This window comes from Chiloscyllium plagiosum, chromosome 14 (assembly GCF_004010195.1).
Source record: "Chiloscyllium plagiosum isolate BGI_BamShark_2017 chromosome 14, ASM401019v2, whole genome shotgun sequence".
Classification (NCBI taxonomy): Eukaryota; Metazoa; Chordata; class Chondrichthyes; order Orectolobiformes; family Hemiscylliidae; genus Chiloscyllium; species Chiloscyllium plagiosum.
Window position 1 is genome coordinate 9,402,496 of NC_057723.1, and position 17,402 is coordinate 9,419,897.

Here is a 17,402-nt window from a genome sequence, read left to right on the forward strand (position 1 = left end):
AGAAGCTCCATCGCTCTCGTCATCCAAGGTTCCTTTATCTTACTATTTCTTGCCTGTCTCAGAGGGACATATTTATTCATCACTTGCAACAACTGTTCCTTAAACAGTCTCCACATGTCTATAGTGCCTTTACTATGGAACAATTGCTCCCAATCCATGCTTCCTAACTCATGTCTAATCGCATCATAGTTTCCTCTTCCCCAATTAAATATCCTCCCATTTTGCCTAATCCTCTCCTTCTCAATAGCTATGTAGAATGTGAGGCAGTTGTGGTCACTATCACCAAAATGTTCTCCCACCACAAGATCTGATACCTGCCCCGGCTCATTGCAGAGCACCAAGTCTAGATTGGCCTCTCCCCTCGTTGGCCTGTCAACGTACTCAGTTAGGAAACCCTCCTGAACACACCTTACAAAAACAGCTCCATACAAATTTTCTGCTCAAAGGAGGTTCCAATGAATATTAGGAAAGTTAAAGTCACCCATTACAACAACCCTACTATGTCCACACTTTTCCAAAATCTGCCGAGCTATGCTTTCTTCCATCTCCCTGCTGCTATTGGGGGGCCTGTAGTAAACCTCTAATGAGGTGACTGCTCCCTTGCTGTTCCTAATTTCCACCCATACTGACTCGGTAGGCAGATCTTCCTCGACAATGGAAGCTTCTGTAGCTGTGATACCCTCTCTGATTAGTAGTGCTACACCCCCTCCTCTTTTTCCCCCCTCCCTATTCTTTTTAAATGCTCTAAACCCTGGAACATCCAGCAACCATTCCTGCCCTTGAGAAACCCATGTCTCTGTTATGGACCAGATCATTGCACCAGGTACTGATCCATGCTCTAAGTTCGTCACTTTTATTCCTGATACTCCTTGCGTTAAAGCAAACACACGTTAATTGATACCTTGGTTCCTTGCCAGGAAAATTCTTCCCACTAACTGGTCTACCTCTTGCTATTGCCTCATCTGCATCAACTCTCATCTCCGGTATACAGCTCAGGTTCCCACCCCCCTGTAATACTAGTTTAAACCCTCTCGAACTACTCGTGCAAAACTTCCACCCAGGACATTGGTCCCCTTCCAGTCCATATGCAACCCGTCCTTCTTGTACAGGTCCCACCTTCCCCAGAAGGCATCCCAATTATCTACATATCTGAAGCCCTCCCTCCTACACCAGCTGCGCAGCCACGTATTAAGCTGCGCCCTCTCCCTGTTCCTCGCCTCGCTATCTCGTGGCACCGGTAGTAAACTAGAGAACACTACTCTGTTCGTCCTGCTTTGCAGCTTCCATCCTAACTCCCTGAAATCACTTTTTATATCCTCGATCCTTTTCCTGGCTATATCATTAGTGCCAATATGTAACAAAATTTCTGGCTGTTGGCCCTCCCCTTTTAGAACCTTATACACCCGATTGGAGACGTCCCGGACCCGGGCACCAGGGAGGCAACATACCTACCGGGAATCCCGATCCTGACCACAAAATCTCCTGTCGATTCCCCTAACTATCGAGTCCCCTACCATGACTCCTTTTCTATTCTGCACCCTTCCCTTCTTTGCCACAGTGTCAGGCTCAGTGCCAGAGAACTGACTGCTATGGCTTTCCTCTCGTAGGTCATCCCCCACAGCAGTATCCAAAACGGTATACTTATTGCTGAGGGGAATGTCCACAGGGGATCTCTGCACGGTCTGACTGTCCCCTTTCCTCCCCCTAACTGTAACCCATTTATCCTTGTCCTGAGCCTTAGGAGTCACCAACTCCCAGTAACTCCTCTCAATTACCCCCTCAGCCTCCCGAATGTTCCGTAGTTCATCCAGCTCCAGCTCCAATTCCCTAACACGGTTTTCAAGGAGCTGGAAATGGGTGCACTTCCCACAGATGTAGCCAGCGGAGACGTGTGCCATGTCTTCCACCGGCCACATTCTGCAGGAGGAGCAAGCAACTTGACAGGTCAACAGACAAGTCTGTCAAATGCTACAATGGATGTCAAGTATAGTAGCAAAGTTCTGCTCTCATGAACTTACCTGCAATTAGTGGCAAGTAGTGTAAACCTTTATCTTAAACTGTTGGTTCATTTGCCTTACTGTACATGTACCTCCCCACGTCTTCATCACCCTCAATGGAAACAGCTTCCCTCTGCCTGCCCAATTTATTGGGGAATATACTTAAATTTAAATGAGGTGCGTGTACGTGTGCGTACGTATGCATGGTTTAAAGGGAAGGTGTCCTCTCTGGTTTTGTAGGAGGTGCAGGTTGAGGTTCTTGTCATTACAGACCTAGCAGGCAGCAGAAAAACTGAGAATACTAAAAATCCAAAAGCATAAGATAAAAAGATTTGGAAACATCAAATTTCAGGCAGTCTGGGGTAAAGAGTCTGTTTAATGCTTACCAGCAGGAATTAAGTGTTGATCTTTCTCTTAAGGGAATTGGAATGAAAGCGCGTGTAAGTTATGTTAGAATTATATAAAGCCCTGGGTTGACAACATAGTATCGAACTCAGTACTGGTGTGATGAATCATGGATCATAACTCACGATCACCTTTGGATATACTGAACTTTTAACTGCAACGTGTTTTTTTTAAAAAGAGAAGATTCAGCTAAAAGAGGACTATAGATTTAAATTCAGTGGCTTTCTTGAGAGGAATACCCTTGAAGGTATTAAGGAAGCTTCAAAGGGAGAAATACACTTCAAATAGTACTGCAATCTCCCAAGAGTATTTGCGACTATGCATGACAGAAAAAAAATCAGCAGTTTGGGTGAGAGAAAAGTTTGTGTTTGCATTTTCATGAATACATAGGGATAGGAATTAAAAGCAAGCTCCAACCATGGTATTTATGTGCTGGTGAGCTGAGGTGCTTGTGTGCACTGGTAGGCTGAGGTATTTGATAATTAGGGTTCAAGCACTGGTGTGCTACAAATCGTAGTTAAGAAATCATCCATCAGTTATTCCTGCACTGCAGGTAAACGAGTCTCTCACTGATTGCTGAAAGCTAGTTAACAAGGCAGTTTAAAAGGAAACAGGAAAAAAGAATTTCAGCTGATCTGCAAAGCCAAGAATCTTGAAACAGATAGCTCAACCAGCAATGTTCCATTAACTACTCATCACAAAGACCCAAAGACTGATGTATATATTTGGAACTTCTGTTTTTTTTAAAAAAACACTTCTTATTTCTAATCTGTCTGTGGATAGTGTTATTTATTCTTGTTTTAGTAACTCATCAACCCATTGTTTTACCCAAGAAGGTCTGATTAAGACATTTCCTTTTCAAACCTATATTCCTTTGGTCTGGGAGAAAGGTATTTACAAGCAAAGGATTCTTTCTCAGTTAACCTTGTTGTGACCAACTGAGGAGTCAGGTGAATAAGGGCAGTGAATTCATCCTTCCTCACCCAAAGCTTAATGATTTGGAGTATCCCGTCTAGAATCTAGAGTGATGGCACTCCCATGTACCAGCTGCACTTGTCCTTCCAGGTGGTGGAGTCTCAGTTTTGGAAGATGCTGCCTAAGCTGAGTTATTGCAGTGAATCCTTTAGATAGTACATACTGTTACTATTGTGTGTCAATGTTGGAGGAGGTGAATGTTGAAAGTGTTATTGGGGATGCCAATTTAGCAGGCTGCTTTGATCTGAATGGTACTGATCTTCTTTAGGATTATTAGAGCTGCAGCCACACCAAGTGAAGTGTATTTGAATAAACTCCTGACTTTTACCTTGTAGATTGTGGACAGGTTTTAAGGAGGCAGAAGGTGAGTTGAGTCATTTGCTGTAAAATTTCAAGTCTTTGACCTATAGCCACAGTATTTATATGGCTAGTTCAGTTCAGTTTCTGGCCAATGGTAAGTTCACTGGAGGTTGATCGTGGTGGATTCAAGGATAGTAACATCATTGAATGTCTGTGAAAGGCAATTGGATTATTTCTTGTTGATGGCACTTGTACTATTGGTCAGGCAGCAACCTTCATCAGGAATGTAGGACTTTTGCCTGAAACATCGATTTTCCGGCTCCTCAGATGCTGTCTGACTTGCTGTGCTTTTCCAGCATCACTCTAATCTAGACTCTGATTTCTAGCATCTGCAGTCCTCACTTTTGCCTACCTGTACCATTGTTTTAAACCTCAATGTTGTCCAGGTATTGATGCATTTGTACATGTCTTAGTATCTGACGAATTGTAAATTGCTCAATCAAAACCCAACCCATTTTGACCTTATGATGGATGGAATGTCATTGATGAAGGAGCAGAAAATGGTAAGATCTACACCAGTGATATCCTGTGGTTGAGATGACTGTTTCCCAAGAAGCAAAAGCATCTTTCTTATCCCAGGTACGAGCCAAACCAACACCAATGACTTTTGATGTCACACTTGGTTAAATGTTGCCTTGAAGTAAAAGGCCAGTCACACACTCATCTTTTCAACTTTGCCTTTTGGTCCAAGGCTATAATAGGGTCAGGAACTGAGTGGCTTGGCAGACCAAACTGTGCACAGTGAGCAAATTACTTTGAAAAGAGCTGCTTGATAACACTGTTGACAGCTCTTCCATCATTCTGATGATTTAGATTTGACCAATGAAGGGTAATTGGCTAGATTAGATTTGCTTTTTTTTTGAGGACTGGAGATACATGATAACTTCGCAATGTTACATAACTCAGAGGTAGCTGTACTGGAACAGTTTGGCTACATATATGGCTACTTTGAACATGTGTCTTCAGTACTATGGCTGGAATGTTGTCAGGGCTCAGTCTTAGCAGTTTCCAATGTCTTCAGCAATTTCTTGACTTCACGTGGAGTGAATCAAAGTAATAGAAGGCTGACATTTTGATGCTGGAGTTCTCAAGAGGAGGCCAAGATGGGTAATTTATCCAAATTTCTTGTTTCAGTCTAGTATTTTGTACTGATGCTGGGCTCTTCTATCATTGAAGATGAGGATATTTATGGACTGTCCTCCAGTGGCTGCTTAATTATCCAACACGATTCATTATTGGATATGGCAAAACTACAGAGCTTAAATCCAATTCGTTAGTTGTGGGATCATTTAGCTCTGTCCATCACTTGCATACAAGTAGCTGTGTTGTAGCTTCAATGGGTTGATACCTCATTTTAAGTTATGCCTGGTGCTATTCCTGACATTCCCTCCTGCACACTTTATTGAACTGAGGTTGAACTCCTGGTTTGATGGTAATGGTAAAGTTAGGGGGATATAAAAGATATTTCTACTGCTACCGATGACTCACCAGCTCACGAATGCCTCATCTTGAGCTTCTAGACCTGTTCTAGAGCTGCTCCAATTAGCTCCATGGTAGTGCCACAAAATATGATGGAGGTTATCCTCAATATAACAGCAGGACTTAATCTCTGCAAGGACTATGTGGTGGTTATTCCTACCAATACTGTTATGGACAAATGCTTCATCAATAAGTAAACTGATAATGAAGTCAAGTAGTTTTTCTCCTTGTTGGTTTGATCACCACCTGCTGCAAGTCCATTCTAGCAGACATGTGTTTTAGAACTTGGCCAGCTTTGTCTGCAGCAGTGACACTGAGCCACTTTTGATGCTGATCATTGAAGCTCCCCGCCCAGGGTACATTCTGTCCCCTTGCCATCCTGTGTATCCACATGCTATTCAACATGAAGGAGTACTGATGCATCAACCAGGTGGTTAATGGGTGGACAAAGATGGATACAGCAAGTGGTAATTACCAATTGCTTTTGTTGCCCATGTTTGACCTGATGCATTTTATGGAGCCTGGAGTTGAGAATTCACAAGGCAACTCCTTCCCAACTGTTTACTATTGCTCTGCCACATCTATTGGTGTGGTATATTATCCATAACATAATTTCCTGAGATTGGTTTTTAGGATAGCTCTCTCAATTTTGGCCCAAGCTCCCAGTTATTCGTAAGGATGACTCCGCAGGATGAACTGTTCCAGTGCCTTGGCTTGTACTGAGTAGCACATCCAGTTTCATTCTATTTGCAAGACAATTTAGTGGCATGATGGATTAGTTGAAAGAGAAGTTAAGTATCAATCATACTGTTGTGGATTTGCAATCACATATGGGCCTGACCAGATTCTTTCCCTAAAGAATGAACCAGATGAAATTTTACACCAGTTCACAATGATTCCATGGTAACCATTCAACTATCTTTTAACTTCAGCTTTGTTAAACTTTACCATTTGCTGTGATAGAATTTGAAACTGTGCCCCTAAAGCACTAATAACAAAAACAGAAATAGCAGGAAAATCTCAGCAGGTCTGGCAACATCTGTGGAGAGAAATCAGAGTTAACGTTTTGGGTCCAGTGGCTCTTCTTCAGAACACAAGCATTAATCAGGGTCACTGGATTAGTAATTCCACTGGCATTATCATATTATTGCCACCCCTTAATTATGATGTTTACAATAATAACGGAATTTGATAGGGTGCATACAGAACAACTATTACTTCTTCAGGGGTGAGTTCAGAACAAAAGGGTATAACCTTAGAATTAGGTTGTTTGGGGTGATGTCAGGAAGCATTTCTTCATATGAAGGGTAATAGAAATTTGAAATTCTTCTGAAGCATTAGGAACCAAGGTGAGTAAATGAAATTCAAATCTAACTGAATGGAGGGACACACAAAAGGAATTGAATAGTTTTCTCCTATGTTTCTAGGTCTTCATTGGAAGGGGGTATAACTTCTTCATTAGTTCTGATGAAGGTTCTACATAAAACATCATCTTATCCATTGTCTCCTCAGAGGCCAATTGAAGAGCCTTGTGTTTCAGGCACATTTTCCTTAAACACAAAGTAAAGCTGCAGGTATTTGTCAGCCTGTTGGGGTTACTCTCATTGGCTTCCAAATTAAATTGGAAAAATCAAAGCACTCTTTTAGAGATATCATTAATGAACGACTGGAATTCTTCCAATTATACAGGCAACTTCATGATTTAACATGGATCAGGGCTTACATCTTCAGTACATTCTAACCACTCGAGTTAAAATGCTCCTTCTGAATTCTCTACTGGAATTCCTGGTAATAATTTCATACAGATGGTGCCAGTTATGCTCTTTCACACAAGAGAAAATATTGACACCATTGAGTCCTTTCATAGTTCTAAATTATCTCTATTACGTCATCCCTCAGACTTGTTTCAACAGAAAGAGAGATCTTGTCAATGCTTTCTGAATAGTATACACATGCATTTCTGGAGTTATCCTCATTTCTGTGCTCTCTCCTATTTTACAATTTGGTAACTGGAAATCTGGTCTCAAAACTGCCAGAACTGTGGAGTTTCTCCTCCATTTTGTGTTTGTTTCATATTTCTAGTTCTTAATGTCATGAGAGGTTTTGGTTGAGAGCTAAATATTGCCAGAGCATCAGAGAGAGCTCCTCATCAAAATAATACCACAGGATCCACTGCAGAGATTGAGTTCAATCCCTCATTTGAAAGTTAACCTGACCAATAGTGAACTCTCCCACAGTAAAGCACTAGAAATACCAGTGTGGGGCTTGAACAGACAACCGTCTGATTACAGAAGTGAAAGTGCTACTAATTAAGCTGCAGCTGACATCTAAATGATCAACATCTGTTCAGTTAACCATGTCTAATTGAAGGAAACATAAACATCAAAATACCAAAATGAGTGCAAGGGCTGTCTCAAGATTAAAATATTTAACTGATGAATATCTTTTAATAAATACCAGTCAAGTCACTGCAATCACCACACAATGAAACTATCACAATGTTTAGTTAATATATTTCAACATTGAAATCAATATTATGGTGGAAACAAACTCTCAGCTGAATACATTGTTGGAAGAGTAGGTTATACAAACAAATAAAGCACAAGTTAATGAACTCAAAATACTCAACTTACCCATCATGTTTCTCTAAATTTTGCCATTGGCATCAGCAATCACAAGACACTGATTTATGGTAACTGACAAAAGAATTAGAGGAAAATTGTGGAAAAGTATTTTCTGCATGTGGTGTGTTACAACATTCTGGAATACAATGCCTGAAAAGGTGGAGCAGGCTCAACGATAAGTTTAAAAATAATTAATTTACTTGGAAAAACAAGAACTGCATAGCAATGGGTCAACATCTCGGGAGTGGGAATAAATAGATAGCTCTTTCAAAAAGCTAACAAAGCATATGAGCCTTTGTACTCTATATAGTCAGTAACACTGATAGAAATTCTCTAAAATTTATTCCATATCGCTGAAGCTTAGGATTCAAATTCTATTTCGTTCCACAGCTTCACACACCATAGCCTCTGTAGTGACGTTATTTTGATGAAGTGCAACTTCCAGAGTTCAGATTAGGACCATTGCTTTTTGTAGAATTGTTAGCTAGGAGCGTTTAGTTCTAAACACCATTCAGCCTTCGTCCAAACATTAACAGAAGAGCTCAATTCTAAAAATGAGGCGAAAGTGACCAACACTGACATCAAAACTGCATTTAATCAATGACATCAAGGAATCTGAACAAAGCTGAAATGAATAGGAACCAGAGGAAAGGTTTGAACCAGCTGGCATAACAGAAAAACTGAGGGAGGTTGTTGTGGTAGTTGGAGTCCAACTATCTGAGTCCCAAGATATCATTGTGGATTTCCTGGTCCAACTATTTTCAAGTAATGCATCAATGACATTACTACCATCACAAGGTGCAAAAGGAATACGTTCGCTAATATCTGCAAAATATTCAATTTCATTCGCAACAATTCTGATAATGAAGCAGTTCTTGCTTACATTCAGCCAGATTGGACTATCATTCAACTTTTAAGTCCCTTCACCATCAACGCACTAGCAACATTATGTACTGTTTATAGGATGCAACTCACCAAGTTTCTTCCGACAGCAACTTCCAAACCTGCAGTTTCTACCCGCTAGAACGATAAAGGCGGCAAATGCACGATAACATCAACACCTACAGTTTCCTCTCAAAGCCACATTCCATCATGACTTGGAACTGTATCATCCATCCTCTGCTGTCACTGGGCCAAAATAACATCCTTCCTAACAGCATAGTGGATGGCTTTGTCGCCCAGAGACAACAGCAGTTCAAGGAGGCAGCACACCACCACTTCCTTCAGAACAATTAGGGATAGGAATTAAACAGCTAGTAACATCAATATCTCTGGAAACAAATAAAAAAACTTGTTTGACTTCAGGAGGCTGAAGCATTTTCTGCTGGAGGCAAAATGAGAAAATAATGTTGTTGGATGCAAACATTTATTTTCTTATTTGTAAATTGTTCATGATTTTGCTCATTTGTGATTCTTGCACACTGTACTATTTATTCAAGGAAACAATAACAGCATAAGATTCTTTAGATATTAACATATGTACATAAGATGCGGGAAAGAAAACTCCAAGGTTGCATAAAATTAATCTAATTGGATTGAGACTGTATCTGTCTCGCAACTTAAAATTATACTAAATTAAAATTTAATACTTGATCTTCAAAGTATGCATCCTTCAGGAGTAGGAGAGATTCCCCAACAGCAAATAACTTTACAGCAAATGGTTTGCCAGCAATTAAAGAATCTCAGTATAATGAGTGCACAGACAAAAAAAAAGCATAAAACAAATGTGGTTCCTTTTTTTATTGAAAGATATTTCTTACAAAGCTTTCATTGACGCATGTGAAAAAATAACATATAAAAAATAGATTTTGCTTTCGCAAAACTCTAGTAAAAAGAAGACATTTCCAAATTGTTTGTTGCTACAGCAGGATTGGATTCAATAGCACAGAGACCTGTGAACAGAAGGAAAACTTTATTAAAAATCATGCTGTAAAAATTTGGTACATTTAGTCTTTAAAAGAAGCTTTTTAAATATATTGTTCTTTTATATTTTAACTGAACTGATATTTTGAATACAGATCAAAGTATAAACTTTGCTCAACAGAAGCAGGATTTGTTCTGTAAAATTCAAAATTTACTTGTTACTTTATGTATGGAGGAACCATTGTAAAACAAACTAAACCTCAAGTTAAACATTAAAACAATATCTGCTTGCCTCGGTTTGGTAAAGTCTCACCTCAAACAAAGTTATGCATTCAATTGGGATACTACTTAGACATATAACCTATACAGACACTTTATTAACTATATTGTGCTTTTTCAGATCTTTTCTGATCATATCCATTTGCACAACAATCAAAATCAAAAATCCTGTTTGTTCAGTTGGATGCAAAGATCCATGCTATTAGTTTGAAGAGTCAACACCTGGGCTCGGGCCAAAAGCTCTTTTCAAACCTTCTGAACAGAAGCAGCCAAGTGATCTTAGGCATACAACAGAGGAGAAAACATTTGGAATGATGAGCTCATCTGCAGAGTATTAAATTCTCTCACCTCAGTTTTAGGCAGCCAGCCCATGTCCCACTGGGATTGCATGGCTAATAAAACAGCTGTACTTCATTCCCTCATGCTTGCCTCAAGGGAGTATTATACTTATTGCAACTGTACTATTTTGCAATATCCATATTGATATCTTGTTTTAGTGTCAGGAAAGCTTATTAATAGTAATTACGTGCAATTTAACACAGCAGAGGTACCTGAATACATAATAACGTAGGGAGCTTCAGGGTGTCTATTTAAGTCTTTGAAATTCATTCGTTTTTAGTGGAGGGTTAATAAGAATCTAGTAACTCTAATTTTAAACAAAAGAAAAAAGGACTGCAGATACTGGAAACCAGAAGCAAAAACGAAAATTGCTGGAAAAGCTCAGCAGATCTAATAGCATCATTTTTTTTGTTTAAAATTAGAGTTACTGGATTCTTGTCAACCCTCAACAAAAAACAACAAATGAATTTGAGGTTTACAAAATTATGAGGGGCATAGATAGGATAAGTAGACAAAGTCTTTTCCCTGGGGTAGGGGAGACCAGAACTAGAGGGCATAGGTTTAGGGTGAGAGGGGAAAGATATAAAAGAGACCTAAGGGGCAACTTTTTCACGCAGAGGGTGGTACGTGCATGGAATGAGCTGCCAGAGGATGTGGTGGAGGCTGGTACAATTGCAACATTTAAGAGGCATTTGGATGGGTATATGAATAAGAAGGGTTTGGAGGGATATGGGCCGGGTGCTGGCAGGTGGGACTAGATTGAGTTGGGATATCTGGTTGGCATGGACAGGTTAGACCGAAGGGTCTGTTTCCATGCTGTACATCCCTATGACTCTAATTTCAAAGATATATAAGCTCAACCATGGAGAACCTGAAGCTCCTTATATTATTATATATCAAATTCCTCTGCTGTGTTAAATTACACAATTATTATTATTAAGCTTTCCTGACACTAAAACAAGATATCCATATTAATATTTGCAAAATACAGTTGTAAGTATAATACGCCCTTGAGGCGAGGAGGGAATGAAGTACAACTGATTTCTCAGCCAGAATCTGGCTCAGCAGATCTGGCAGTTCTGAAGAAAGGTCACTGGACCAGAAACGTTAACTCTGCTTTCTCTGCACAGCTGCTGCTAGATCTGCTGAGCTTTTCCAGCAATTTCTGTTTTTGTTACCTCTAATGATAACATGCAATGATGTTGCTTATTTCTTACTTCCCTTTGACAACTAAAATATAAATTGATTTCAGTAGTAAATCTAACATATGGAATTTCATAAGTATTTAATGCAGGATAAAATCTAACTATCAACTCAATGATTTTCAAAATTACAATGAAAATATACACAATAGGAGAGAGTCAAAACACATGAATGAAATATTAATTCTATTTCCTTTTCCTTGGCCCTTCAGCAAAACATGTTAGGTAAATTACACATTGACAGCAACCTCAAGGCCATATTTCATGACTAGAAATTTTATGGAAAATGTCATCATCTGATTTTTTGATATTCATTCACAAGGCTAGCATTTATTGCTCATCCCCAACTGTCCTTGACGCAACTGAAAGGTTCTTAGGACATAACAGAAGACATTTGTGTCAATCCTCATTCTTGTGGATCTGGAGTCACCCATCAGCAAGTACTAAGGACAGCAGATTTACTTCAGTATAAGATATTAGTAAATCAGTTGGGGTTTTGGTAGATTCATGGTCATACACAGACTCTTTTGTTCAACTAATCCATGCCAATCTTGTTCCCAAACTACACTACTCACACCTGCCTGCATTTGATCTATATCCCTCCAAAACTTTCCTATTCATGTACTTATCCAAATGTCTTTTAAGTGCTGAAAATGTATCTGCATCCTCTAGCAGTTCATTCCGCACACTAACCACTCTGTAAAAACAAAAGTTGCCCCATATGTCCTTTTTAAATCTTTCTCCTCTCAACTTTAAAGCCTTAGGGAAAATACACCTATTTATCCATGCGCCTCATGATTTTATAAACATTGTAAAGGTCATCCTTCAGCCTCCCATGCTCCAGTGAAAGAAGTCCCAGTCTATTTTTATAACTCAAACACTCCATTCCTGCCAACATCCTCGTAAATCTTTTCTGAATCTTCTCCAGTTTAATTATATCCTTTCTACAACAGGGTGACCAGAACTGCACACAGTACTCCTGAAGAGACCTTATCATTGTCCTGTACAACCTTAACATGATGTTCCAACTCCTAAACTCAAAGGTCTGAGCAATAAAGGCAAGGCTTTTAACCACCTGGTCCACTTGTGATGCAAATTTCAAAGAATTATGTACCTGAACTGTTAGATCTCTCTGTTCTACAACACTACCCAGGACCTTACCATGAATTATACAAGTCCTGCCCTTGCTTGTTTTACCAAAATACAATACCTAGCATTTATCAAAACTAAACTCCATCTTATTGATCAAGATGTCAGTTGTAATCTCAGATAACTTCCTTTACTGTCCACTATGGCACAGTGGCTCAGTGGTTAGCACTGCTACTTCACAGCATCATGGACCTGGATTCAATTCCAAACTTGGGCGACTCTGTGTGGAGTTTGCACATTCTCCCCATGTTTGCATGGGTTTCCGAGTCAAGATTAGAATGGTGCTGAAAAAGCACAGCAGGTCAGGCAGCATCTGAGGAGCCGGAAAATCAAGGTTTCGGGCAAAAGCCCTTCATCAGGAATCATTCCTGATGAAGGGTTTTTGCCTGAAACCTCGATTTTTCTGTTCCTTGGATGCTGCCTGACCTGTTGTGCTTTTTCAGCACCATTCTAACCTTGACTGATCTCCAGCATCTGCACTCCTCACTTTCGCCTTATGGGCTTCCTCCAGGTGCTCCGGTTTCCTCCCACAATCCAAAGATGTGCAGATCAGGGAAATTGGCCATGCTAAATTGCCTGTAGTGTTCAGGGATGTGTAGGTGAGGTGCATTAGTCAACGGTAAATCTACAGTAATAGGGTAGGGGAATAGGCTTGGGTGGGATTCTCTTCAGAGGGTTGTGTGGACTTGTTGGGCTGAAGGGCCTGTTTCCGCACTGTAGGGATTCTTCTTCCATATACCACCAATTTTGGTGTAATCCACAAGAGCTCTGACCATGCCTCCTATTTTCTCATCCAAATCATTTATATAATATAAAAATCAAAAGTGGACCCAGTACAAATCCCTGTGGAATGCCACAGGTCGCAGGTCTCCAGTCTGAAAAACAACCTTCCATCACCACCCTCCGACCATCAAGCTATTTTGCATCCAGTTGGCAAGCTCACCTGAATCCCATTTGATCTGACTTTACTAATTAGTCTATGATGCGGAACCTTATCAAAGGCTTTAAAGTAAAGAATATCTACTGCTCTGCCCTCAAAAAACTCAAACAACTTGGTCAGATGCAATTTCCCTCTCACAAACCATGTTGACTATCCCTAATCATTCCTTGCCTCTCCAAATGCATATACAGTAAATCCTATCTTTCAAACACACCTCCAACAACTTACCCAACACAGACATCAGACTCTCAGTTCTATACCTCCCAGGCTTCTCCTTACAACCTTTCTTCAATAAAGGCACAACATTAGCCACTCTCCAGTCCTCCGGCACCTCATCCATAGTTAGAGATGATACAAATATTACTTCTATAGGCCCGGTAATTTCTTCCTGAACTTCCTGCAACATCCTGGGATACCTGATCAGGTCCTGGAGATTTATCCACCTTTATATTTTCTAAGACTTCCAGCACTTCCCCTTCTGTAATGTGAACTTTTCAAAACACCAATAGTTATTTTCGCAAGTTCTTTAGCGTCTACTTCTTTCTCTACAGTAAAAACAGATGCAAAAAAAATTTAAATATCTCTCCCATCTCCTGAGGTTCAACATAAAGACAACCTCGTTTAGCTTTAAGGGGCCCTATTCTCTCTCACCAGTTGCTCTTTAGCTCTTAATATATTTATAGAATCTCTTTGGATTACCCTTAACCTTATCTGCCAGGAGTATCTCATATGCTATTTCTGCCTTCCTGATTTCCCTCTTAAGAATGCCCATATGCTCTTTATACTTCAAGAGATTCATTTGATCCCAGTTGTCTAATCTAATTTGGTTCTTTTTTATTCTTGGCTAGAACCTCAACATCTTTATTCATCCATTGTTCCCTAATCTTACCTGCCTTACCTTTCACTCAAACTAGAACATAATGCCTCTGATCTCTCATTATAGAACAGTACAGCAAGAACAGGCCCTTCAGCCCACGATGTTGTGCCGACTATTGATCCTCATGTAAGGTAAACCTAATATATGAACCCTCAAATTTCTGTCACCATATACATGTCCAGCAGTCTCTTAAATATCCCCAATGACCTCACTTCCACAACTGCTGCTGGCAACGCATTCCATGCTCTCACAACCCTCTGCGTAAAGAACCCGCCACTGACACCCCTCTTTTCTTTCCGCCAAACAGCTTAAAACTATGACCCCTTATGTTAACAATTTCTGCCCTGGGAAAAAGTCTCTGGCTATCAACTCTATCTATGTCTCTCATTATCTTGTACACCTCAATTAGGTCCCTTCTCTTCCTACTTTTTTCCAATGAAAAAAGTCCGAGCTCAGTCAACCTCTCTTCGTAAGATAAGCCCTCCAGTCCAGGCAGCATCCTAGTAAACCTCCTCTGAACCCTCTCCAAAGCATCCACATCTTTCCTATAATAGGGCGACCAGAACTGGACACAGTATTCCAAGTGCGGTCTAACCAAAGTTTTCTGGAGCTGCAACAAGATCTCACGGCTCTTAAACGCAATCCCCCTGTTAATGAAAGCCAAAACACCATGTGCTTTCTTAACAACCCTGTCCACTTGGGTGGCAATTTTAAGGGACTTATGTACCTGCACACCAAGATCCCGCTGTTCCTCCGCACTGCCAAGAATCCTGTCTTTAATCTTGTACTCAACTTTCAAGTTCGACCTTCCAAAATAAATCACCTCGCATTTATCCAGGTTGAACTCCTACTGTCAACAACACCTCCAACTTTGTGTCATCTGCAAACTTGCTAACCCATCCTTCAATATTGTCATCCAAGTCATTAATAAAAATTACAAAGAGTAGAGGCCCAAGAACAGAGCCCTGTGGAACACCACTCACCACTGACTTCCAGGCAGAATACTTTCCTTCCACTACCACTCGCTGTCTTCTGTCGACCAACCAATTCTGTATCCAGACAGCTAAATTTCCTGTATCCCATTCCTCCTGACCTTCTGAATGAGCCTACCATGGGGAACCTTATCAAATGCCTTGCTGAAGTCCATATACACCACATCCACAGCTCGACCCTCATCAACTTTTCTAGTCACATCCTCAAAGAACTCGATAAGGTTTGTGAGGCATGACCTGCCCCTCACAAAGCAGTGCTGACTGCATTTAATCAAGCCATGCTCTTCCAGATGGTCATAAATCCTATCCCTCAGACTCCATTCTAACATCTTGCAGACGACAGACGTGAGACTGACTGGTCTGTCATTGCCAGGGATTTCCCTATTTCCTTTCTTGAAGGGAGGAATTACATTTGCCTCTCTCCAGTCTTCAGGTACAACTCCGGTGGAGAGCGAGGATGCAAAGATCTTCACAAGCGGTGAAGCAATCACATTTCTCGCTTCCCAAAGCAGCCGAGGACAAATCTGGTCTGGCCCAGGCGACTTGTCAATCTTAATGTTTGTCAAAATTTTCAGCACATCAGCTTTCTCAATCTATATCCGTTCCAGCATGCTTACCTGCTCCTCAATGGTTTCATTCACTACAAGGTCCTTTTCTTTAGTAAAGTCGGAAGCAAAAAACTCATTTAGGGCTTCCCCTATCTCCTCAGACTCTATACACACGTTCACTATGCTATCCCTGATTGGTCCTACTCTTTCTTTGATCATTCTCTTATTCCTCACATATGTGTAAAATGACAAGTCTTTTTCGTGCCCCCTCCTGGCTCTCCTCAGAGCATTTTTGAGCTCCTTCCTCGACTGCCTGTAATCCTCTAGAGCGGAGCAAGACCCTTGCTTCCTCCACCTTATGTAAGCTGCCTTCTTTCTTTTGACAAGAAGCTCCTCTGCTCTTGTCATCCAAGGTTCCTTTATCTTACCCCTTCTTGCCTGTCTCAGAGGAACACATTTACGTATCACTCGCAACTGTTCCTTAAACAGTTTCCACATGTCTATAGTGCCCTTTCAATGATTCAATTGCTCCCAGTCCATGCTTCCCAATTCACATCTGATAGCATCATAGTTTCCTTTTCCCCAATTAAATATCCTCCCATTGTGCCTGCTTCTCTCCTCCTCCATAGCTATGTAGAATGTAAGGCAGTTGTGGTCACTATCACCAAAATGCTCTCCCACCTCAAGATCTGACAGCTCATTGCCGAACACCAAATCCAAAATGGCCTCTCCCTTCGTCGGCCTGTCAACGTACTCAGTTAGGAAACCCTCCTAAACACACCTTACAAAAACAGCTCCTTCCAAACCATCTGCTCTAAGGAGGTTCCAATCAATATTAGGAAAGTTAAAGTTACCCATTACAACAACCCTACTACATTTACACTTTTCCAAAATCTGCCAACCTATGCTTTCTTCCATCTCCCTGCTGCTATTGGGGGGCCTGTAGTAAACCCCTAATGAGGTGACTGCTCCCTTACTGTTCCTAATTTCCACCCATACTGACTCAGTGTGCAGACCCTCCTCGACAATGGAAGCTTCTGTAGCTGTGATACCCTCTCTGATTAGCAGTGCTACACCCCCTCCTCTTTCTCCCCCCCCCCCCTATTCTTTTTAAATGTTCTAAACCCTGGAACATCCAGCAACCAATCCTGCCCCACCGGTATTAGCTCAGGTTCCCCCCCCCCCCCCGCCATACTAGTTTAAACTTATCATACTTTTGAAAGCCTTCCACTTGTCAATTGTCCCTTTACCTGAAAACAGTCTACTCCGACCAACTGTAGAAAGTCACTATTACTGATTAATTAGTTAAATTTAAATTCCACAACTGCAGTGATATGATTCAAACTTTCTCCAGATCTCTGACTATTAGTTCA

At 40.7% G+C, this 17,402-nt stretch overlaps 1 long non-coding RNA gene across 1 annotated transcript in view; it reads right to left on the reverse strand.

Annotated features, from left to right (window-relative positions):
• Positions 1 to 17,386, reverse strand: part of LOC122556468 — a 24,985-nt gene extending 7,599 nt beyond the window's left edge. Inside the window, exons 1-4 of the long non-coding RNA XR_006313544.1 lie at positions 17,375 to 17,386; positions 16,202 to 16,208; positions 4,989 to 4,995; positions 937 to 940 (exon numbers count right to left, since the gene is read on the reverse strand). This is a non-coding gene — a long non-coding RNA (uncharacterized LOC122556468). The remainder of the gene's footprint in view (positions 1 to 936; positions 941 to 4,988; positions 4,996 to 16,201; positions 16,209 to 17,374) is intronic.
• Positions 17,387 to 17,402: the final 16 nt, after the last annotated feature.